Source organism: Hakea prostrata, chromosome 2 (genome assembly GCF_041222555.1).
Source record: "Hakea prostrata isolate BN-2017 chromosome 2, UWA_Hpros_2, whole genome shotgun sequence".
Lineage (NCBI taxonomy): Eukaryota > Viridiplantae > Streptophyta > Magnoliopsida > Proteales > Proteaceae > Hakea > Hakea prostrata.
Genome location: NC_142601.1, coordinates 52,153 through 73,865, shown reverse-complemented (window position 1 = coordinate 73,865; position 21,713 = coordinate 52,153). Strand labels below are relative to the sequence as shown.

Here is a 21,713-nt window from a genome sequence, read left to right as displayed (position 1 = left end):
ACTAAAATTGATGCTCTCAAAACCTCTCGCCAAATCTAAAAGAAAATGCACCAGTACCCTCATTGTGAGTAAACAGTGTACTCTGCACGTACCGAGCCTAGCTTTACACCAATACCATACGAGGAGCCTTGACCTGCTCGCCAGTAAAACTCTGTTGGGTTCCCCTTCACATCCTTTGAGCTTCCAAGATCATTGCCATGTTCAGCAAAAGCATAAACATGGGTGTTCCTTACAGGAATACGCAGCTCAGCTGCAAGCTAGACAAACAGCACAAGGAAATGCTGTCAAATGGCAAATGTACTCTATTTGATTTTTTCACAAAAGAAGCCTGACACCTCCTGATTGTGAATGAATACGAACTGAAAGTAACTGCGACTGCAAATACAGATGTAACAGAACATTTAATTAATGTTCTCAAAAACGATGAAATATAGTATTAGAAGAACAAGAGCAAAGAAAGGGTTAAACATAACCAACAAACTTTTAACAACATCTAGAACAACTACAGTATCCAAAGTATGTGACTGACTGACCTTTTGATCTGGGTGTTTTGTTGAAACAAGTACATGGATAAATATTATAATGCACGCACCACAGGCAAGATGCACATGTTTTGTACCATAATAGCTGGATGTTCATCCAAGGAAACAAGACATTATTTGTTTTTGCTCAACCTTGTTTTTCTGCCATTCTAGGGAGAAGCTTCAATTACAACTCAAGTAGCAGCAGTAGTAGTGGCACAAATATAGCAACCAGATCTTCCTTCTCCTTCTCGAGTTTAAGTAGCAGTGATATCTTCTCTATATTTTAGGACCCCTCAACCCACATCTATTCTTCTTCCTCCTCTGTTGTTAATTTCAGTGCATTTCTTCAGGTCAAGTTGTTGCACTTGCTATCCCAAGTTTATTGCAGATGTAAGGATCATTCCAGTGGTGCTCATTTTGGCAACTATGGTAAAAATATCCTGATAATCAATCCCATAGGTTTAGGCAAGTTTTATCTTTCCACTGTCCCATCTATTTTCTACTTCACTGTGAAAACCCACTCACAACTCACAACTCACAACTCACAACCATATTATTTGAAGGCATATGCAATCCCATGGGTTGTTTACTTGTTTCTGAAATCTCTGCATCTCTTCGACCTTGGCTGCTTCCCACCGTGGATCTGTAAGTGCCTCCTGCTACTTATAGAGAATAAAATAGAGGACAAAGAAGACACAGAAACATATTCGGAAGGAAAGAGAGAATTGTAAGAAAAAAAATTCAACAATAGAGTGTTTTGAGTACACGATCTTTTTCCTTTATAAATAGAAATTGGCAAGTCAAAAGAGTCATTAGCACTAGAAGGGAAAAATACTAGATCAAGCTGAAGTTGAACAAGGGTCCCTGGGTCAGAGGAAGAGAAAATTACTAGATCGAGTTGAAGTTGAAACAGGGTTAGAGGATGCAGGTTGACCATGAATGGGTGTGCAACACTGTTACTAGCTAGCTTTTGTTTGCGAGATCAAGCATAAACTTGAAAATTTGGTCCAAGTCAGTCAATGTTACTGTCCTGAGTCTCCCCCATAGACAAAGGAACCAGGAGATGGAGAACTACAAGAGGGAAAGTAAGGGCACCTCCTCAAATATAGTAGTTACCCTATGCTTAGCACATGGGGTCTAAAGTTTGTAACTTTGACTATTGGATAATCATTTGAGCCTTGTATTGGCGGTATATAATGTGCATGCATTAAACTAGTATGAATTTTGAACCTCGAGCATAATATACAAGTATATGATATGAACCAAAGCCCATTTTAAGGTTTCACTTCAGCATTTTCCTTTCCCACTTGGGAGTCCAAAATGGAAATCAACAACAAACAAGCCTTTTCCCAACTAAAAGGGGCTGGCAATAGGGATCCTTGCCTTGCAATCAGCTCTATTTGAGGTTGAGGCCATACTAGATATAAGGCCTAAGCTATACATATGTTTTCTTTCCACTTTTCTTAAGGTTATCACAGGTCTGCCCCTAGTTCTTCTAATTCTAAAATGGAAGTCACATTTACATTATTTTTTGATAAATTTGAGGCCAGCATTGTGTTAAAAGGGCTGAAATAGACTCAACAAAGAGTTTCAGCCCCAAATGATCCCTGATATCATGGTTATCAAAGTGTTACCAAGGCTTGTTTTTTGGACACAAAAAATAACCACTGCTCTATTGCCTTGGCGATGTAGCCTTGGTGCCTTGTCGGCCATATTGACTCCTTATGGGCAAGGTAGTATCTTTTTTGACATTTTGTACCTAATTTTTTTTTGGGGGGAATTTTTTAAACCATCAAATTGAATTTTTCACTAGTAGCCCACTTAAGTGGGGGTGAAACTCTATCCCCCTTAAGTGAAAAAAAAAAAATAGTGGTGACCCAGTTTGACCTAATTCCAAAATTACTAGTTGGCCACTATTGGAGAATAGCCTTCATTCTGTTAACTAATTCAAAATTTAAAATTGAAATGACTATTTTGCCCCTACGTGTAGTGTTATGACCATAATACCTCCATCATTGTGTCATTCCATGCCCAACCCTTAGGTGGGTGAACGGATTCCCCCCTTCATCCATATTCTTCCTAGACCTCGCCAGAAAATGCCCTCCACTGCTGGAAACCACCGTCCCCCATTCCCCTGCTAGCCACCACCGCCCCCACTAGAAATCACCCAACACCATGCTAAGAACAGGAAAACACTTGGCTTTAATGAAGCATGCAATAAATCCAACTATGTGTATGAAAATCAATAAAAGTAAAGCACCAACGGTAGTCAAAGACAAAAAGATAATGATAATAGAAACAAACAAGACATTAGTTCTATCAGTTAAACTTTAATTTAGTAGTTTGAATTATATTGTCTAAAATACAAGCATCACCAAAGAAATTATTGGGAATGCATTACTGAAATAAACTAGAAAACTTTGTCTAGAAGGGGACAATCTCAAAGCTCCAATACCCTTGACACAACTCATATAAAGCACAGTTGGTGTAGAATTCGTTCGATGGGCTTGACTAGGAATCCCAAACACTAAAGAGAGATCTTCCTCAATTATAAACTATCACAAACTTTACCACAGCCAATAGTTCACTATCCTCAATAGACAAAATAGAAAGGAGCATCAGCCCCGGGGCCGCAATTTGAACCCTGTCTGAAGGAGAATGCTAAACAACCAAACTAGAAAAATCAGTCATATATTTGATAGGACCTGAGTCAATTATAAAAGGACAAGGTAAAATGGAAGAACATTGACCACCAAAAGGAAATATTATAAAGTAAGATTACAGTTAGGAGTAAACAGGGTGAATGTAGAAGATGTGGATGACAGTGAGGCCTCCACATCAGTCATGAGATGCAGAGGGTAAGCAATATATCCAGGGGGATGTAGGAACTAATATTGGCAGATGCAGAGTCAGATGCTTCAATGTGGTAAGCATCAGCCTGGCTATACTGCAAATGATCACATGAGCTCGAGTTAGTTAATTGGCCATAAAAATTCCTTGGCATGACACTGCTCACTAAAGTACCCACACTTGATAGGTTCCTATTCAGATGCAGATGAATACCAGAGCACAAAATACTATCACATGGTTGAGACTTGACATCAAGTCCCAAAATGGCACAGTATGGGAATCAACACTTGTGACATCAAGCTATTACACGGTAGTACAAAACTTGTCCCCTGGCTGAATCGAGGAATAAAATTGTGCCATAGATGGGAATGGATCACAGAACGCACATTTCGTACACCTGAAACCCATTCCCAACTAAGGTAAATGTTTCCTGGGCAGCTTCCCAATATGGGCAGCAAATGCAAAGTTATCTCTCTGCAATATTCGCTTAAATCGAATTGAGAAGAACTGACACCACCAGACTGTTACCCAGACTTCATTCTTCTGAAGTGGTCCAGTAGTAGGGTTCTTGTTTTCAGTTGTAAGGTACTGGGCAAAGCCATGGGAATCAACTGGAGAATGGAGATACTCTAAAACATGCTACAGAAACAGCAGCCAGTAGCTGAATCATTGCATGATGGCTTGAAAAAACACTGTTTAGCGGTTGGTTGATAAAAAAACAGAACAATTGAATTCCTCTCAGGACACATGCTGGAGACCCTCAGTGGTTTAGGCGCGAGGGAGAGTCTACGACAATGACGGTTTGGGCTTGAACCCCAATGTGGATCCTCACATAGACACTATGTCCACTGGCAAGTGAGTGCTGTGTGCCAATATGGTGGCAGCTATAACAAAATAAAATGAATAGAAGTACATAAATGCCCTCATGTACAAGTCTAAGTTACACTACTATTTCAACATCCATGAGATTAAAATCCGAGACGCTATGTCCCATTTATACTCATATGAGCAACCCTTGCTCTAACAACTCTGCCACAAACAAACATGTGAACATGAATGCACAAAAACCTGTATCTATTGTACATCAAATTAATCAGGGTGCCAGCTTAACTGAAAGATATGAAATATAAAAGTAGTACCAACCTCAAGGATGTTTCTGCAAGCTCCAAGCTCACCCATGTTGTAGCCCCTAACAGAGTAAGGTCCACCAAGAGTAAAAGCATCATAGCTGGGGAGATCTCCCACACAACCGCCATAGTGGCCATGGAGGACCAGCACAGGAGGGGGTGGTTTACTGGCACCTTCTTCAACCTGCTTCAACTGAATGAAGCGGGTCATTGTTAGCTGGTGGCGGTTAAAGAATGGGAACTTACTACCAATTCCAAGCCCCTGGTCCACCTGCATTTAGATATGTATATATACTTCAGTTGGGAAATAAGATTTCCCGCTGTAAATAGAAGAGCAGAATGAATGGGAAAAGAGAAATATTCTGATTTAGTTACATCCATGATCCATGATTGTTGTTGGCACCTTTGTACATGATCGATCCAACACTGCTGACAGTATTAACATCTTGTAATGGCAACTCTAAATATCCTGCTTTTATGAATTTGACAAAATGTATATAACTTAAAATATTTTCCATGCCTTCATTTCACGCATCCAAGAGCAACACTGTTGCCTATGAAAAGACCTAGTGCCTAAACGTTTTCAGATTACCTATGAGCTGAGAAGCTAAACAGAAAAGTGGCTTGAATTAGATACTTTCCCTAGTCCAAAAAATAGTTATCCCAAGGGGAAAAAAAAGAAAAAAAGAAAAAAATCTTTCATTTTTATTTGATTCCTCAAAATGGTAACCAATTAAATCGAAGGATGCATCTTGTTGATTCATCATAAAGCTGACAGTTGCCACAAGTAAAATAAACTTGGCTTCAACAAATTTCATATAATAATCTTGAAAACTGAAGGACTTATCAAGGAGAAGATTTAATTTTTCAGAGAGTACAGCAAAGCCGTCCCCCCCCCCCCCCCCCAAACAAAAAAGAGAAATGTATGAATTATTATTAGAACATTATTGAAACTAGCAAACCATGAAGCATTATAATCTGGGCAACATTCCTGCATTCTCTAAGTTGTTGCAGTAATGATGAAGCTGGTCGAACTGTGTGATTAGATGAATATCTTAAACACAAGCATACATCACATACAACAACAATACATAATAAGATTGGAAATTCACCTGAAACACATTCCTGTCACCCACAACAGCTCCGTTCACAAACTTGGTGTTATCACGTGTGATATTTGCCTGTGCAAATGCCATTCGATCAATTCCAGTGCCACTGAGTGTTGTTGGAGGGCCATACACAGTAAGGTCCCCACTTGGCAATTGCCTCTGACCATTAGCAGAAATATGCATGTTTCCATCACGCATTGTTATTTTCTCCATCACCAGTCCACATGTAAATTTGCTCTGACGAGTGAAGCTCTGCAGAGTCAAATAAAAAATAATGAAACAGGGGTGGTGCTCTGACTTGCCCAACTGTTAAATTGTTTGAATAATAAAGATTATGAATAGAATTGAATCATCATGACTTACCTCTGTAATATTAGCTTTGACCCCTAATCGATCAACCCATATGGGCGGAACTTTGTAAACAGTGTATCCACCTGTGAAAACTGGGCTAAGTTTCCGGCTGTTGAAACAGCTCGCACAGAAGGTGCGGTTGCGAGGATTATAGACACCATCGAGATATGGATGAACATAGTCCAGCGTGAAAAAAAAATCATCCATGTTGTTGGTTACTGAACCACAAATAGATCTGTTCAGCCCATTGAGATTCCGATGCTTAAAGAAGGCGGTTCCAGAATATTCCTAAAGGAGAAATGTTCAGAGGTTAGCGATGACTGAACATTGTCCTACTAAAAGAGTTGTCGTTTTTAGCATACGTATATATACCAGAGTTGGTCGACCTTGATGTCCAAAATTGATAGTCCACTCTGTGCTGGCTTTGGCAGTCGGTTGCTCAAGCTCCTTCAGTTTTATCTCAACTATGACTCCTCCCTTGTTCTTCTTATCAGCACGTGCCTTCGGTTCGATATTCGAGAACAGGGCAAGAGACTTTAGGTTCCGGAAAGCTTGTTTCGCTGCTCCTCTATTGTAAACATGGCCTTGTCGAAGCTAATAATTGGAAATGAGAGAAACAATTTGGAATTTAACCAAGAAAAAACCATTAATGCTCACGTAGGTAAACCATCATCAACTGAAAGCTAAAACATAGCCTTCTTGAATATCCACACAACAGAAAGATTCCAAAAAATAACAAAGAAAACCAAATTAAAGGCAATACAAATGAACAATCATATAAACTCAGATGATAACGAAAACGAAACTTTATTAAATAAACTCAGACGAATAGGTTGTTACCTGTTTAGGCAATTCTCGCATAATAACACCAAGATGGGTGTTCCCCTCACAGATATTTCCGAGCTTATCCTCAAACTGTACAAGTGTACAACCAATTGGGTAATGTCTCCCTCCACAACCTCAAAGGCCAATTCCTTCGGAATTTTGCTTGGGAGCAGTGCCTACGTGGCACTGCTCCAAGCAGCGAACGTTCAGGATTAAATCTTTACTGTTTGATTAAATCCTCACCATAGATTACCAGCATGGGCAACAAAACTCTTTTTAAGTGCTACTGACCCGGTTTAATGGCTTTAACTCGAACCGTGAATCAGCTCGTTTCAAACCAGACAAACCAAATATTAAAAATCCTCTTTTCATTTTCCTCTTCTTAATCGTAACCTGGAAGATGAAAGAGCACCTCCACAAGGTAAAAATATTCCGAATCAAACCAAAATTTATGAATGAATGTTTTCAAGGTTCCAAACGGATTTGTGTAACAACATGGCACGGTGCTTGTTCTTCTTTCAATTTTGCTAAGAATTGAACAAATTACAAAAACAAAAGATACACAAAACAATCAATCTGTACACATTAATTCTGTATCAATGAATGAATCCTGCTCTGAGATGACATCTCTTTAACAGTACTGGAATGCAACAAGAGCTGCTTGGTCTTCTTTCCAGTAGAACGTAACAGCTGCGACCAAAACTTGGCCAGATTTCTTCTTCCCATCCGCAGCTTCCACAGCAACTCTACTTTTATTCCTGGTGTTCTGCCCAACCACCGCAACCGATCGACTCTTCAAGAAAAATCTAGAAGAACAAAAACCTCTCCTTTCTGAATAGGCAAAACGATCATGGCGTGGAGAAGAATCCAAAGAAGATGCATCAGTAGAATAAGGCGATGAAGACAACGATGTAGAACAAGGTGAGTCCACTTCCTCTGTTCCTCTTCTACCACCATTAATTGCAAAAGAGAGCTTAATGAGCCTCTCTCTCAGACAATAAGGACAAACACCTCGTGCTTGTCTATGCATCAGGTGTTTCTTGCACCTCATCTCTCCTTCTATCCAACCCATTTGAGAATATTTCAAGATTCACAAAACCCTTCAAGAATATCTGTTAATGAGAGCCTGTGCGTGTGTTGCTGCCGATCCAAATGGGGTGTGAAAGTGGATGTGTGAGCTTGCTCTCTTTGCTTCCAAGATGTTTCGCTTCAGCTTGAAGGATATACTTTCTGGATTTTGCTTTGGCCAATTAAGTTAAACAACATCCAAAATCTAGGGTTCTTTCAGAGGATTTTTACCTTCTAGAGGTGCTCTTTCATCTTCCTGGTTACGATTGAGAAGAGGAAAATGAAAAGAGGATTTTTAATATTTGGTTTGTTGGTTTGAAACGAGCTGATCCACGGTTCGAGTTAAAGCCATTAAACCGGGTCAATAGCACTTAAAAAGAGTTTTGTTGCACATGTTGATAATCCACGGTGTGGATTTAATCAAACAGTAAAGATTTAATCCTGAACGTTCACTGCTTGGAGCAGTGCCACGTAGGCACTGCTCCCAAGCAAAATCCCTTCCTTCGTAGTGAGGTGGCCCCAATTCACAACCTGAGCACAGACGTAGCCTTCATCGTCGTACCATTTCTGGACTAGGTCAAAAATCCTCAGTAATAACCTGGCACTGATCTTCCCATGCTTCCACAGCATTTGCGTGACCTCCCGTTGAACGGGAAGCGGCAACAAACACGGCCTTGCCCTTTCAATTCTTCTTTTGTAGTTCTTCATCTCATTCCGCAAATAGTTCAGTTTCTCCTTATCAGTCATGTCAGGGTCCATCTCCACTGGCTTGAACCGCGGCAAGTGACCAACATTGGCGCAACGGAAGGAATCGGCCGATCGCCATGTGCTTTCGGTGAAAGATATAGTGATGCCGAGTGTACCATCTGCTTTGGTCTTCCCCTCCATATTTACTTTCTCGAACATCCCACATGTAGCTAGGGTTTCAATCTCCTTCTGAAGATGAGCCTTGGTGCAGATGTCACCAGGACGGAGGGAGACCGTCTTGAAGAGTGAATCTTCGGTGCCTACGGTGGTCGAACGCCGACGGTCGAATAATAGAATCTCAGATATCTTGTACTTCTTGAATCCGCTAAGCTTGTTGAGTTGAACAACAATGTTTGCAGGAAGACCATGGGTATCCCATTCAGGAGATTGAAATTCTTCTTCTCCAGCAATAGCGAAACCAGAAATTGCCGCCATCACCACCACCATTGCGATTCCAACCCCAATCCCCGCCGCCGCCGCCGCCACCACCTCCGTCGACGGGTCCGCTGTTTCCAGGTCCGTTATCAGTGGAGGAGAAATGGAAGAGGAGACCAGAAGAAAAGGAGAAGGCCAAGGTTTTAGAGAGCGAAGAGAGGGTTTTAGATTTAAGGGACCAGCTTGAAATGTCGGGACGAGGTGTTGAAGAACAAGAAGAACAAGAACTAGACAGAGAGGAGGACGATGTGGGATCAGCGGGGGACTGGGTAGCTACTCTGTGTTGGGAGCTGAAGGAATGGCCAAGACTGGGGCTCAGCAGCTGTGCAGTGCCGCAGAACTCCATTACGCCCAGCTCAGTGTTTTCTCTCTCTCTCTGAGCAGGAAACTACTCCGGCGAGAATCCAAGACTCACAGGTTGGTTCTTTCTTGATCCTCTCTCCCTCCTCCGAGCTCCTTACTCGTCTCAAAGAACAAGAAAGGTAGGGAAAATTTTCTTTTATTGGTTGGTTCCGATCAGAGAGATTCTTCGCTACAAATTTTAGATTCGGCCACTTTATTAGATGTCAGCGATTTTGTGAAAGAAAATATACGAAAATAGAAAGATTTTGTGAAAGAAATCTCAAACAGGTTACCAGAAAAGGAAAAAAAGAAACCTCGAACAGCTGGATTGGAAATGTGGAATTCGGATATTGCATTGACTTTAAGTGTTTCAACGGTCAGAGTCGTATCGAATATCTTCATTGAAACCAAACGAGAAGAGTTTTCTTGGAAGACGTTTACCTTAAAAGGCTAAATTACAGGCGCCATGATATCGCGTCATCCTAGATGATACGTATATTTGATCAAATCGATACGATATATCACCTAATTGAATTATATTAAAATACATTAGCCTAAACAATACAATACATTAGCCTAAACAATACTTGATACATGACAATATATGACAATACATTGATACCGATACTTTAAACCTTAAATGAGCCTTATCCTCTACTTTAAATTAAAACCATAATAATACATTTTTCTCCCTTAACTACGTGGAAACAATCCAAAGTGAGGAGTGGAAACAAGTGGATCGGGGGAAATTAAGTATGCATTTGGTAACGCTTTCCGTTCGAGAAACCAATTCTTATGCAAAATCGTTTTTCATTGTTTCTGTGTTAAAAGACTATTCTTTGCTTGAAAATGGGCGTTTGATAAATCCATTATGAAAATATTTTTATAACACTAATAGAATATATTGGTGTTTTTTTTTCTTTTTTTTTTTTTTGGGTTGAAAAATAAGTTGGTGTTTGATAAACTTGTTCTTAAGGCTTCAATTTGAACCAATTTTATCACTTCCGTTTCTATTCTTTGGTAAAAACATCTTTTTTATGTTCTGCAAAAAACGTTCTTTAGAAAACTTTTATGACTAGTCCATTTTTAAAGAATAGAAGAACGAATCATTTTATCAAACGCTTCTAACCTGTTCTTCCGTTCCCAAAGAACAGAAGAATGCCAAAAACGTTTTTCAAAAAATGTTATCACACGCAACATTTAGTGGAGACCATAAGAAGAAAAAAAGTGAGGTTTTAGTGGAGACCTAGTCAACGATAGAAGAAAAAACCAACGATTCTAACCCTGCCACGTGGAAAGTCTTATGGTCGAAGTAATCGTATTTCCCACCATGTGTAAAGATGGGGTCCACAATCTCTACAAGGAGATTTTCTCGTTAAACATGTTCGTTGCATGTTCTCCATCCCAAAATCCAGATCTCACACACACACACAAAAGTATACTAATAACCGTTGCTAACGTCTCCATTGGAAATGTTTCCGAAAGTTGCAGACAGAGGAAAAGAGAGATTTTCTCGAAGAACATAATCGAAAGAGGCATCTCAAATCGGAGAGAGAGAGAAATGGCTCACATGGAGCAGCTTCAAAGACAAATGGAAAGCCGAACTGCACCTAATACACCCACGGCACAAGTTCCCAATGGTAATTTAGTTGTCTCGAACCCTAACTCATGGATCTCCGTATATCTATCTTCTTGCTTTAGTAAATTATTCTCAATTTCGACAAATTCTAGGGCAAAACATAAGCAAAAATTTAAAATTTTTGAATGATGTACCTGATACTAAATGTTTTCGATTGCAGAAGACGGTGGGTGGTCAGCACCAACGACGCCCTCGTTAGGGATGTACGAAGAAGAACACGGACAGCATTCAAAGAAATCGGTTATAGCAAAAGTGAAAGAAAAGGCTAAAAAACTGAAACAAAGTCTTTCCAAGAAAAAACACAATCATGACGATAACACCACTCCTACATGGGGTGTTAAGTTGGAAGACGAAGACGACGATCATGATCACAATCAAGCAGAGGAACCTCAATATTTGGCAGCTCACAGTAATTATCATCTCTTCGATCCATCTTTCACCCCTTATCCAAATTTTCTTTTGAGTTACATTATAGAGTTACTGAGACCGAATCAGCTCCCATTGACGTGAAATGTTTCATGTCAATGTCAATACTAAAAGGAATTTAGATCCTCTCCATCGAACTTGTCTATACAGTCTATCAAACACACTCGCATGAATGTGACTCACACAGGCCTGAGTGTGGATATATGACTGTATGGACAGGTTGGGTTAAGAGGATGTGGACTCAAAACTAAAAGTGAGGGTTTAGGGTGGGACATTTTAGAGCCTGGATTCTCTGCCCATACAGAGAGGAAATACTTCAACCTACATAGATTTATGATAGGTATTTGAGTGAAATTGAGAGAATATTTGGATTCATACATTTTTTTAATTTTCCTAAAAAGGAGGATTTTAATTTTAGATTAGACATGTTTTACTTGTGGGTATATGACTTTATGGGCAGCTTGAGTTGAGAGGATGTGGATTCAAAACTAAAAGTGAGGGTTAAGGGTGGGACATTTTAGAGTCTCGATCCTCTGCCCATATGGAGAGAAAATACTTCATCATACATAATTAGATTTATGGTAAGTATTTGAGTGAAACATAGAGGATACTTGAATTCTTCCATTTTCAAAATTTTTCTAAAAATGAGGATTTGTTTTTAGATTAGACACGTCTTCTGAATCTAATTACATGGCTTGGAAATTTCCTCTCCATATAGCTAATGACTTGGACTTAAGACATTTTTGCACACACACAAGAAAGAAAAAAAGAAAATAAAAGAAAAGAAAAAAAAGACTTGTTATAATGAAAATCATCATCAAAGAGAGGATATCTATGCTCATAAAATCATGCATATGTGAGAAAACTATCCCCTAAAAAGAAGGCACATAAACCTCAAGGGGTTGCTCAATTGGCAAAAGGCCTATGCTTCCACTGAGGAGGTTAGAGTTTGAATTTCTTGGGGCTAGGGACGAAGCCCTGCCGTATATTTAAATTATACATAATATCTACCCTTGAGTAGTTAAGGTGCGAATAAGTTGACCCAAGCGTTACCTGTAGGAAGACAACTATAATAGACAAGTGGATTTCAGGAGTCCTGCAGAATTGTTTACCTTTCTAACATTATACCGGAAGGATGAGGGTGGAAGCAAGCATAGATAATTTGTATAGCGAGTTCAGTTCACCTTTTCCAGAAGGTATTGTGGAATTACTAATTGTGATGATATGCTTCGGTCTGCCGTCCTGCGGCCGTTGGATGATTGCCACATGGTTGGATTTAAAATTCAGACCACTCATTGCTTAAAGCCACATAAGTGAAAAGAGATGCGAATGATTGGAACTTTAAACCTGACCAGAATGGTGCTGCGCATTAATCTGAGCAAGGATAAAGTTTTCCTGAAGAAAATTACATATAACTAGGGTTATAAATTTCCAATTTTCGCATCATTAGATAAAGCAGCGGGAATGAAAATATTGTTTTGCTTGATCACACCCGAACAGCTTTTCTCTTCAATATGTTTACCTTCTTTGCGTTTTACTCTCACATGCTCAGAGATGGCGCCTGTAGTATGTAAAGAGTCATCAAGGCAACATAAAAGAGTGAACCCATTGGTCTCTGATAAGCATGTGGTTGCTAACAATGTCATCGCTCACAGCGAGGAAGAACATCATGAAGGTGAAATACTTGAAGACGCCAAAAACAAGTCCATTTCCCAAGCCATGATTAATAAGGTTGGCCCGACCTGGGCGATCTCTTCTGAAGCCACCGACCTTATCACCTCCAATGCAGACCATACAAATGCTAGCAGTCCTGGTGGTTCTGCTTTTTCTGGTCCCCAGGAGCACCTATGGGACAAAGGTCTATCGGTGAAAGAGTATTTGATGCATAAACTTGAACCAGGTGAAGATGAGAAAGCCCTTTCTCAGGTTATCACCGAAGTCATCAATCCAAGTAGTCCAAGGACAGACCTGCCCGCTGGGAATGACCACGAAGCCGGCATGGTGGAGAAGGTAAGAGGTGTTGTTTCTTCTTTGCTTTGGAGCAACAATGATTCCTCTTCATCTGTGTTGAAAGCAACCACAGCCAACAATGCATCCACAGATACTACTGTCTCCATCAACGCTCATACAGGTGCTATTCTAATCTCATTATCTTCCCTCTTTCCACACTCTATGATTCCTCACTACTCAGGATATTTTTTTCTGGTTTTTAATTCTTGCAGCTCCTGAGGAAGAGAAGAACAAGGCACGGAAGCTTCAGGCCAACTAAGAGTCCCTGACACCTTGCTTCACTACTACAGAAGAGTTACACGACTACTGTTTGGTGAATGGCAGTATTTGCCGAATTAAGTGCCAATGAAATTCTTAGAATATACGCTCATAGCAACCTTCATTTACCTATTTTCTGACTGTATTGCCGAAACAATAAATGAGTTCTCACTTTGCATCTTCGAAATGAGAGTTGCATTATAGGTGGTTGAATATTTCAATGGGACAAGAAGTAAACGTTCAAGTTCAATTTTTGTACATAAAATTATACTTCTGGAGGTTAACTTTCCATTTTCTGTTCCCTTTTCTTTGGGAGTGTATTTCCAAATTAGTACAACAATCATAGAGCAATGAACAATTAGACCTGTCAAAGAGGAAGGTATATGAAAATCAAAAGCAAGATGAAGAGATGATAACCACAGGGTTTCAGGGATTCTTGAAAATCATCACAACTCTCTGATCATACATGCGGTTAACGGGTTGGAAGCACAACTAGGCATGATCCAAGCATTCTTCTTGTTCTGCCCACCTACTCATCTTTGGAATGGATTGTGAATTGAGGCTTGAACCACACAGGTTGAAGTTGAGGCAACAGCATTGCAGATCAATAAGGCTCAGTGAATCCATTGTCAGCGTCTTGTTCATTACAGTGATAGTACAGTAGACATAATTCTTCCATGGCTTTCATGGTATTATTTATCCATGCAAGTCCTCCTACACATGGTGAGAGAACTCCCAAGATCTGACCGAGACCTAGCGAGATACTCTCTCCTTTTCCATTCAGCGAGACGAGGATATAGGGTCTTAACTCTTCACTCTCGAGTTGTACTGTGATGATTGGAGTAATAGTTGAACTTCGTAAATTGAACCACGAAAATGTGTAATGTATTAGACTTGTTTAATATTTTGAGCTCTCGAGCATTACTGCAGGACTATATGATGCACACAAATGGCCATTTTGAAGGTTTTTCTTTAGCGTATTGGTTTTGGATTCGGGGTCTGAAGTAGAAAACACATTGATTATTCTTTTTCATAAATCTGAGTTCACTAGCATTATTTTTAGAAGGGTTAAAATATGTTGAATAGCAAGTTTGAACCTTTGAGTGACATCTAATATCTCTCGAGGTGGGAAAAAGTTCTACCAAGTCGGATCTCGCCAAGATCTCAAGCCAACACTCTTTTTTGAGTTCACAGAAAGGGCTTTGAGATCTTAAAACATGCTTATGCATATTACATGGCAAGAATTATGTTGTGGAGGGCAGTCAACCCGAAAGCCCCCTTGGGAAGAACCACTTACACCCCCTCCGGGTAATGGAGAGTCCCGTGGGAAGAATTCCTTAACCCCCTCGAGGTAATGGAAAGCCCTTCGGGAAGAATCTCTTACACCCCTCGGGGTAATGGAGAGCCCTTTGGGAAGAATCCCTTACATCCGCTCGGGGTAATGGAGAGGGGAAGAATCCCTTACACCCCCTCCGGGTAATGGAGAGTCCTCGAGAAAGAATCACTTACACCTCCTTGAGGAGTTGGAGAACCTCTCCCCTCAGGGAAAGGCACGGAGAACCTTCCCCCTTAGGAAGATTGGAGAATCCCTCAGTCAACTCCATCAACACTCCCTCAGGAAGTTGAAGAACCTCTCCCCTAGAGGATCCCTTGAAAACCACTCAGGATATGCTCGAGCAATGAGAGAATGCCCAATACTAAGTCAGAAGAGGAACGTTGAAGATGATCAAGTCAACAGGGTCAGTTAGAGATAACCACCCATCATGCTCACTCCGAAATGCGGGGAAGTGGATGATGGAGTAACGGCTCCATTAGTCCCACTAAGAAAAGGAACGTGCTTCCTAAGGCAACTCGACCCACTCTTCAATTAGTGGATGAAATCGACGGAGGGGCCGCCCCTAGGTAACCACTATACAACCTCCATCCTAAGATGGATAAGGTATGAGACTCTACTCATTATCATTCTCTACGCTTTGAGAACCCTCTTAGAGCCTTCTATTGTTGCCTAGACTAACTTGGGCGTTGGAGGCGGTCCCCCGACCAATACAAGGTCGGGCCACTCTAATTTCCTTTGTAAGTGCAGGCATCACATCTACTCAAGTTACATTGGAGAAGCCCTCAAGAGGTCGTCCAACTACTTGGCTAACGCGAAGAAGGTCTAGACGCAACAAGTTAAAACACCACCACGATGAGTCCATGTAAACAATTAATTTGATATATGTAAAAGAAATACAGAGTGGTTCTTCTTAAGATCGATAAAATCATGAGTACCTTAAATCCTGAGGAATGACAAGTTGAATACAGAAGAGAGAGAGTTTTTTTTTTTGGGTGAATAATATAGGAGAGATGTTAATTGGCTATGGAAGGAACTATGCTCGTTCAAATCCAACTCCTAATATTGCAATGATGTAAGTTCTGAACCCCGGGAACTTGGGATTTTGACACTCTGATCCAAATTAATTAATATATATGCATCTAGGAATGGATGATAAAAGCCAATTGATTTGGTACAATGTGGTCCACCCAAGAATGTGAGCTTTGTGAGGATACTGATGGAGATTCTTGAAGAGAGGTGGTGTATCATAGGTACCTGAAAGAGCAGTGAGAGGTGAAGTGAAACAAAACCTGAAGCCATGTTTGGAGGAGCCAAAGTGAAATGTAAACATGTCCATTTAAGCATAGGGTGTGATCACAGAGAGAGTAATTATAGCACCTTTAATACCATGCATACCGTTCCATACTGTTTCACCATAAAAACATGAGTTCATTTTTTGCCTCCGCCACTGATGTGAATTGAGGTGCATGAATGTGTTGGGTCCCATAGACTCAAAAGATTGGAAACACAATCTTTAGAACTCATCTTTGTGGATGATTCTAAAGATACCTTTAGAACACTGTGGTATACTAATGCTTATTTGATGTGTTTCTTTGAGTGATGTACCATTCTGGCCTTCTAAGGTTTCTAGTTTAGGGCTCACGCATGCAGGTATATCACCGGTCGCACAACCCATTTGCTAGTATGATTTGTGGATGATAGTGTCTGGGATACAAGAGGTCAATGTATCTGGGATACATAGCAAAGAGATCAAAATATGTAAATCTAGGATATACATGTATGTCTGGGACACACTGTGATAGAGAGATTGAATGTGTATATATGCGATATACATGCGTGTCTGGGACGCACTATGATAGAGAGATTAATACTTGCCCTTGTGTAAGTGGGAGATGTTAGGGTTTATTAATAATTATTATAATTATATGCCCAAGGACAAAATTGGAAAATCACTTTTAGGGCGGTTACAAAATATAGGGTTATATATTTTGGTAACCACCGCATAAGTGAGTGTGATTGCATTACATGAGTTCCTTAGAAAAGGATGACTCCCTCTCTCCAAGAAAACGCAGGTAGGAGTTATTATTTGGTAGTTTCTTCTCCTTTGCTTTAGATCTCCATACCATCTTTCCACATGGCATTTGGGTTGTAGAATTTATTCCTTTTCAAAGAGATTGTGGAATCAAACCAATGACGGGATTGTGGAGGAACGAGGACGTGGATCCAAATTACTTCCGCTGCAGATATTCTATATTTGGGAAACCGAATCTAGGTAATGATCTTAATTTCTTCCATTCAATTATCGAATTGATATATATGGAGTATTACCAACACAAATATCCCAACAGATCCCATAAAACCCCTACATTAAGATCATGAAATTACATTAGAGTCTGGGATTCAAACTGGGTAAATATAGCTTCAACACAACCTTTGGAAACTGACCGGTTGGTTAAGGTGGTTGGTTAAGTTGATCGACCACCCAAGTTTCAGGTAGAATTCCAAGTCTGAAATTTAGACTTTTGATCACCCTCGATCTTATTTTGGGTTAATCCAAGTTTAAACTACATTCTTAGAACTCCAGAAAGGTCACTTAAACTACATATCTCAAAAAAGAGAAATTTAGATCTACATCATCTTCTTGCATAAGATCCACCATTGAATCGGATATAAAATCCATTCCTCTTGGTATGATCCAATCAAGATCATCAATGAGGGAAATAAATTCATCCAAACCACTACAACATAACTATGGAAGAAATAACTACTTTGATAAGACAAAAATTCAGTAGATTAAGAGAGTGGTTGAACTTACCTCCACTTGGATCCAAAAGTCAAAGAGAATTCAGAGGATTCTCCGGGAAAAGAGGTTCCTTTCCACCAACCACATGTTCTTTGGCTCCACTCAGTCCACATTAGCCTTCAAGAATAAAATAATACGAAATTAGGTCGTGGAAGGCTTTAAATAGGGTGCCTGGGAAAAACTAGGGCTTTTTGGCAAGAATTTTCCAACCAATTGCCGGGGTGGCCGTCGCTTGGTCAATCGACTGCCTTAAGCAACCGCCCCCTTGTACTTTTCAGTTTTTGGGTGTTTTACACTCCCGGTTGATCCCTAACACTATTGCAACAAACCAACATGTGGAGGGGTCTTACCTTGTTCACGAACATCTTCCAACTTGACCTTTCTCATGCTGGATATCCATCTGGCCAATCCGTCTGGGTTCTGGTTGGATCTTCTTTTAGTTCCCAGTAAGGTAGGTTCTTTATCAACAATATATATGAGTTTTAATCTAAATGGCCTACAGCTTCTTCCAACTAGAGCTTCGGGTACTCAGATCTACAGTTCATGTTTCGGGTTAGGTACCTCCCCTAATACAAAGCTACCAATTTCCCCCAGCCAGACCCCCCCCCCAAAAAAAAAAAAGAAAGAAAAAAAAAAACAATAATAAAATACCGTCTCTATTCTCACTATTGAATTATGATTTATGACCCAAATTTCCATACCATATCTATTCTCCCTCAGTATGAATTGTTTAAACAAATAAATTTCCTAAAAAACACACTAGAATCTATAACACTTAAGAATAAACCTAATTATTTTCTTTCAACCAAAATTCTTATGAACAAAAATATTTTCTAATGTATATATTCATCTACAACACTAAAAAACAATAACAACCTACGTGCATTTGCATTTTGAATTTTACTAGTACTATTAAAAGGATAATTTCAATTGTTATGGACAAATATTTTGTTGGATAGGAATAATAAACATTAAAATAGGCTTTAAAACTTATTTCCATAATTAAAATCTATTACATTAGGCAGTGGAGAATTCAATTGCATCAAGAATAGCAAGAGTTGACATGATAATATTTATTGCATGAGAACCTCAAGGGGTTGCTCAGTTGGCAAAAGACCAACATTTCATGTTGAAACTTGTTGAAGAAACTGCACAAACACTTAAATCGTTGTTGTAATCACAATACTCCTTTAGAGCTGAAACGTACCAGATATACTTTCTTTAGGGCCTATTTGATTACACGAGTTTGGAGATTTCAAATATCTAGAGATTTCAAATCTATGGAGTCATAATTTATAAAATTAACTATTCGGTTAACTGAATGTGTGGAATGAAATTTGTGGATTCATTTGTTATTTTTGTGAATGCATAAATGTGTAGTGTTTTTATAGTAGGGATGAAATCTCTGGATTTCACCCCATACCCATGAATCTACAAATTCACATTTTTAGTGTAAAAAGATGAATCTCTAGATTTCATGAATCTAGAGATTTCCACAACCGGGTATAAATCTTGCATTCATGAATCCAAAGATTTCAAATATCTAGATTTATGTAACCAAACAGGCCCTAAGGTATTTAGACACCCTAAATTGTGCAATACGGGTCCTAATTATGTCTTCACCCCAAGATCAATCAGCCCAAAGCTTTAAGGTTGCACCAAAAAAAAGTTACTTAAGGTGTAATTAGGTTAAACAAAAAAAACAGCATGTCGTATCAATGAAGAACTCTGAAAATACTTCATCCTTACGGGATTGGTATAAAATTTTGTTTGAATTTTAGTAACGGGACAAAATAAAATCAATTCAAAGTTGGGTCGAGTGAATAAATGGATAGAGCTCAATGGCTCCAATTATAGGGAAACAAAAAGTAACGAGCTTATGTTCTTAATTCGAATGGTTACCCCTTAGGGTCTGTTTGGTTACATGAGTCTGGAGATTTAAAATATCTAGAGATTTCAAATCTATGGAGTCATAATTCCTGAATCTAGAGATTTTTACAACAATCAAACAGGTATAAATCTCCATGTTTTCACCCAACCATGGCAGGGTCACAACAGGGTTTAAGCTTAGTTTGCGTTGCACAGGGTTTGATCCTTAACCCCAAAGTAATATTACATAGGTCCTTACTATATATAAACGAGATAATCAGCTTCTCTTAGCCCGATGTGGGACTAAAGTTTCCGTTGTAAAAGTCATAAGATAAAAGACACGATTAAAACAGATATTTATATAAAAATATAAAATATTATTAATTAAGTTTTAAACATATTTACAACAATGTATACAATTGGCATAAGTTTTCAAATATTATAACTCAATTTTTTTAGTGCATGATGATCTTTATTCACTTTTTCTACAATTCACATCCTTGCAATTTCTTGTAATTAGTGTCTAGAATTGTGATAAATGACATTTAATTATCCAATGGTCTCAATTAAAATGAGATTAGAAAAATGATTTTGTTTATGATATTATTATATATCTTGTATTTTTGTAGTATATTCATGGTCCGACATGTTGCCGGGTGTTGCCGTCGTTGGTCCACTTTGTCCCAGGTGATACTAGCGACATGTCTCCCGATTTTTTTCCAACAATCGAAGCTTCTCATAAGGTTCAAGTTTAGATAAACAAACCGCACAATCACGATGGATGAGCTTTTCAGACCGATGTGAGTTGAAGGAGAATAGAGGAAGTGAATCAATCGAGAGATTGATACTCAAGAGACACGCACCGGCGAGATGCGGTGAGCGTGATGCGAGTGATCCACGAATCCTGGTTTCCATCGCCAGATGATCTAGAGGTGGTGGAGGAACTAAGGAAGATCGGCTAAGGTAGTGGAGGAGAAGGTGAAGCAAAACAGAGAAAATCAACACTGCCATGAGAATCAAAGATATAAATATATAATGAGAAGGCTAGGGTTTAGACTCCCTTTCGACGGCGACGGCGTCACAGAAGAACCATCACCACCACTATTCTCTGCCATTCCACTTCCAACCGCCGCTGTCACTGGTGGAGGTGGCGGCAGCGATAAGTCGATAACCCTTGTGAGCGAGACTGTGTGTGTGCTCCACGAGAGAGAGAGAGAGAGAGTAGCCGATTAGGTTTTAGTTGCAGAGAGAAAATAGAAAAGGTGAGAAAAGTGAAGACAGAGTCGCCGGAATAATCGACTATCGGCGATATATCGCCAATTTTTGGTAAAATTCGTGTCGCTGGGGGGTGTCGTGTTGCCCCCCAGCGACACACCGATTTATCGCCAACACACGGTACCATGAGTATATTATGGAAAAATTACGTGATTAACAACTTTTAATGTTTTTCTTTACAAAATCAACCACTCAATGTTTCCATTAAGAAAGGAAAAAAACTGACTAAAACTCTCTTTGGAGTTGGACATATAAAACTAGCTAAAACGGTGGCTCTCTTCTCCCTTTAAACAATTTTACCTCTAAAACTAACCCTAACATCCCATTAGACCTTAAATTAAATCCTCTGGCACCGCCACCTTTGGAGATGAATGCACTAATCGAATTGTTCCTTGTAAATCTATTTCTCTTCCAGTTGATAGAATTGTAAAATCAATTGATCGATGTAGCTTTTGAATGGGGCATTCAAATTTTGTCCCTGGTAAATCCACTTATTATACAGACTGTTGAATGCAATGCAGCTATAAAGTAGCCAATGGTCTTGAAAATTGGATCGGTTTCATCCAAAAAGTTATAATGAATCATGATTTAGGCTCTCGTTATAATCAAAACCCAGTTGTGAATGTGAATAGAGAAATGAGCTTCTTGTTGGTCTTGGTCTTTTTCCCAATCTGTTCCCACGGAACTGTTCTTGAGGTTCGAACTAATGTAGCCAGTAA

At 39.4% G+C, this 21,713-nt stretch overlaps 1 pseudogene across 1 annotated transcript; it reads right to left on the bottom strand.

Annotated features, from left to right (window-relative positions):
- Window positions 1-16: 16 nt before the first annotated feature.
- Window positions 17-9,439, bottom strand: LOC149023117 (protein TOC75-3, chloroplastic-like; annotated as a pseudogene). Its single transcript, XR_016171484.1, has 7 exons — window positions 8,352-9,439; window positions 6,802-6,931; window positions 6,334-6,555; window positions 5,974-6,249; window positions 5,614-5,862; window positions 4,518-4,772; window positions 17-257 (listed from the first exon to the last, which is right to left on the bottom strand). The product of XR_016171484.1 is annotated as a protein TOC75-3, chloroplastic-like (transcript).
- Between the last annotated feature and the right edge of the window lie 12,274 nt (window positions 9,440-21,713).